Raw genomic sequence first — 4,328 nt, 5'->3', positions numbered from 1 at the left:
TAGAAGCAGACTCCACAGGCGGATCTCTTCTATTTGACAACTCACATGTAATAAAGACAGTGCCTAATTATTTTAAAAATACTTTGGTGTGAGGAGGATGTTGTTTTGTGGTTGTTGAGGTGATAATCTTTTCTGAAAGGGTTATTAAGAAAGACAAAATCAACAAAAATACACGGTTTCTACCTGAAGGCAAGTTCTTTTTTCCACTCAGTTTGAGGTTTTGTCTTTGAGTTTTTAACCTCTGCCTCAGTGTGTACTTTGCTCAGATATTGACCAAACCATAGCTGCTGAGATGTGAAATTAGGTGATTTAAAGATTCACTTCTGATTCCCAAGATATGCTCCAGGGCATACAGTGATGTGCTTTAGGGCATAAAATGATCTCAAGCTGGGGCGAAGGGGGGAAAAATCTCTACAGTAACAATAAATATTGCATGGTGGCAAGATGGTTAGAAAATTATGTTCTTAAAATTTTTCTGAGAACCTACACTTTTCATAAAATCAGGTTAAGGCAGGAAACTAAACTATATCCATTGTTGACATAATTATATCCTGAAAACTCTAACTTATTTAATATGTTGTAAATTGCTCTCAATGGTTCAAAGATGAAATTCACTTTGTTTTTTGTTTTCTTTTTTTCTAAACTAGTTTGGTATCAATGTGTGGAGTTAAAAATAAATATAAAACCTCTGGGAGATTTTTGGTACACACAGATTTTAATTTGTCCATGGTAATGAGGGGGAAAGGAGAGATGGTAGCTCTTGAATGCCCATGTCTAAAGAATGGAGTATTGGTATAGAAAACAAGGTAATTCTACCAAGGCTTTGATTGATCTGTCATTTGCATAATCAGGAGTAAAGGACAGTCTTAAGAGTATAGTCTTCCAAATAACTTTTATCTGTGTAACCAGAAAACAATGAAACATTGACTCAATGCTTCCTGAACATGTTCCTTTCTACCCTCTGGCAGAGCTTCTAATAAGTGAACTGATCAGAAAACAGTGGGGGAAAGTAGGCAGAAAGAGAAACAAGGAATCTGGGTTAATTTCCAAACTGAATAATCAGCTTCCTACTAAAAAAAAGGAATTGGCAAGGCTGTATGGAAGGTTCCATGATTCCTTCATTCCCATTGTGACAGAAGTATGTGAGCTGGCAAGAGAGACCTGCAAATACTATGGATAAACCTAATCATTTCTCAAAGGCTCCCATTTAACTCACTATAATTTAAGATTACACAGCCCTACTTGCCCTGCATACATCCCCTTCTGTGTTGAGTCTACAACTTTGCTTGAGAACCTAACAACTCTCACTTTGAATGGTGTATTAACATGGAGTCCTTTGTAGTTGGTGACACACTTGGGGATTTGCAAGATTGGCCCAGGGAAAAAAATCTGTCTTCCCTCCTTGAATCTTGGAAAAACTTGGCCACTATCCCAGTGGCCCATATCCCCTGATTCCCTATTCCAGCATTCTTTTTATGATTCAAAAAAAAAAAAAAAAAAAAAGTCCTGCTCGTTTGTGTTGCTCCAGGGTGGTGCAAAGCAAAAACCTGGATGAAACTCATGGGCTTGTATCCCAAACAACCTAGATACTATCCAAGACAGCATAGATTATTTGAGTCTTTAGAAAAACTTCAGAGCCTCTATTAATATACTGATTTTACATATGAGGAAATGGGACTCAGAGAGCTTAAGTGACTTGCCCAACTTCACACAGTAAGTGTCAGAGCCAGGATTTGTACACAGATTGGTTTGATGCTGAAGATCTTGTTGTTTCTACTGTACTCTGCTATTTCCCAGATTTATATTTATATAAAGCACCAAGCAGTAAAGTGGAAAGTTGTCTTCAAGTAAAATTGTATGTGGCATGTACTAAGTAAGCATTCACTACATATTTCTTGAATGAAAAAAAATTAATTAGCAATTGGCTTCTGGATTTTTTTCCCTCCTTTATACTTGCTAAATTAAAAAAAAAAATGAGCATTCAGAAGGAAAAAAGGGAAGAAAAAAAAGTTGCTCTTTTCCACATGCATAAAATGTTTCCAGAAATTTAAAAAATGCCTATAAAGAAGTTTTGGATGAGGAATGTTCTGCAAAGGTCAAATCATCACTATTAGCACTGGGTCAGTTATTGTTGGTTTAGTGGATTCGGTTCTTAGAATGGTCAATGTCACACAGTGACCTTGTAATTCTCTTTCCCTTTGTCTCTCATCTGTGAGCAGATTTAATCCCTGTCATCCATCCAGGAGAATGAGATGTTCTAATGAGTACAGAGATGTAAAGTACTCTCAGAGGCTTGGAGGAAAGGCCCTGGGAGTAGAGAACAGTGTTATAAGTAAGGTTGCAAGCCAGTACACATTCAACAATTACTTGATTTATAGCCCACAAGGCTTTAAACACATCATAGAGAAGCAGAGAAGAGAAAGAAATGATTAGCAATGTTCATCCACGGAGCTTGATCTATCATAATTACATAATAAGAATTATATGCTGTGAAAAAACAGTCATTGCATTTCTAATGGGAGACAAGAAGCCATGCTTAGTTTTTGGATCTCAAGCATAAAGGAAGAGAGGTATACATCAATTCTTAAAATTTAGAAAATAGAAGTTTGGAAGACAACCCCTTCCCAATGATTTCTAAATATAGAGATATGTTGTCATGGAATTGCTGGGACCAGAAGCTTAGCTTAACAAATCCCACAGATGACTCAGGGCAAAAATGCTCAAACCCACACCATACCATCAACTACCGGAAAGCATTGTTCTGTTTGTTGTTCAGTACTTTCTATGATGATGGACATGATCTATTCTAAGCCATCCAAAACAGAAGCCGCTAGCTAGCTGTGTGTGGTTATTGAGCACTTGAAATGAATGAGTATGACCAAGGAACTGAAATATTAATCTTACTTAACTTTAAATAATTTGAATATAAAGGTAGTTACGTGTGGCTAGTGGCACAGGTCTAAGGACACGTTAATGTACCAGACACTCCTATTTCATGGCCTATGTTGTAAGCACATCTAATTCCAATGACCATGCTAGCTTGTCACACTCAGTAGGGTCAAAAGAGCCTTCTCAGAAATGAGACTTGAATGGGAGAACACTCTTTCCCCATAACTTCATGAGTCTATTAGTTCTTAAGCCAGGGCATTCTCTTATAATAAGAAACCCAAAATCTCCTTTAGGCAATTGTTGGCTTCTTCATTGAGGGCTCCTTCTTTGTAGATAATGGCAAGGGACAGACTGACAGGACTTTTATTTATTTTTTTTTTCAACGTTTATTTATTTTTGGGACAGAGAGAGACAGAGCATGAACGGGCGAGGGGCAGAGAGAGAGGGAGACACAGAATCGGAAACAGGCTCCACGCTCTGAGCCATCAGCCCAGAGCCCCACGTGGGGCTCGAACTCACGGAGCGTGAGATCGTGACCTGGTTGAAGTTGGACGCTTAACCGACTGCGCCACCCAGGCGCCCCTGACAGGACTTTTAAAGAACACCGATTCCATATGAATCCCTCTTTATGTATTAGGATTCTTGTACACATTTATTTACTCAAAAAATATTGAGTGTCTATCATGGGGCAGATGCTGTTCTGTCAAAGATAATTTTCCACTGTTAACATTTTGTTGTGTTGCCTTTCACCCCATCCCCTATGCAATAGCAGGTGGGAAATATGGCATGAGGGAGGAGCTTTGGAATCAAACCAACCTGAAATAGCACTGTCACTTAGAACAGGGTTCACCAAAATCATCATAGTTTTTTAAAGTTTATTTTTATTTATTTGAGAGAGATAGAAAGAGCAAGCACGGGAGGGGTGGAGATGGAGAGAGACAGAATCCCAAGCAGGCTCCATGCTGTTAGCACAGAGCCCAACCTGGGGCTCGAACTCACCAACTGTGAGGTCATGACTTGAGCTGAAATCAAAAGTCAGACGCTTAGCTGACTGAGCCACCCAGGTGCCCCCACATCATGAATATTTTATGCTCAATGAGCCATATAATTTCTTTTACAGCTATTCAGTCTGTAGTTGTATTGCCAAATAAACCATAGACAATACATAATCATATGAGCTTGGCTATACTCCAATAAAACTTTATGGGCATTGGAATTTGAATTTTATATATTTTTCTTGTATCACCAAACATTATTTTTCCTTTGATTTTTATTGAATTATTAAAAATGTAAAAATCACTTTTTAGCTCATGGACCATACAAAGACAAGCAGCATAATATATTTGGCTCATGGTCTATCATAGTCTGCTGACCCCTGGCCTAGAACTAATAATTGAGAAAATGCCTATGACAAAATGTAACTAAAAACTCTATGAAAA

This window comes from Herpailurus yagouaroundi, unplaced genomic scaffold, assembly GCF_014898765.1.
Source record: "Herpailurus yagouaroundi ecotype Mexico unplaced genomic scaffold, PumYag 141, whole genome shotgun sequence".
Taxonomy (NCBI): Eukaryota; Metazoa; Chordata; class Mammalia; order Carnivora; family Felidae; genus Herpailurus; species Herpailurus yagouaroundi.
This window is presented reverse-complemented; position numbering follows the sequence as displayed.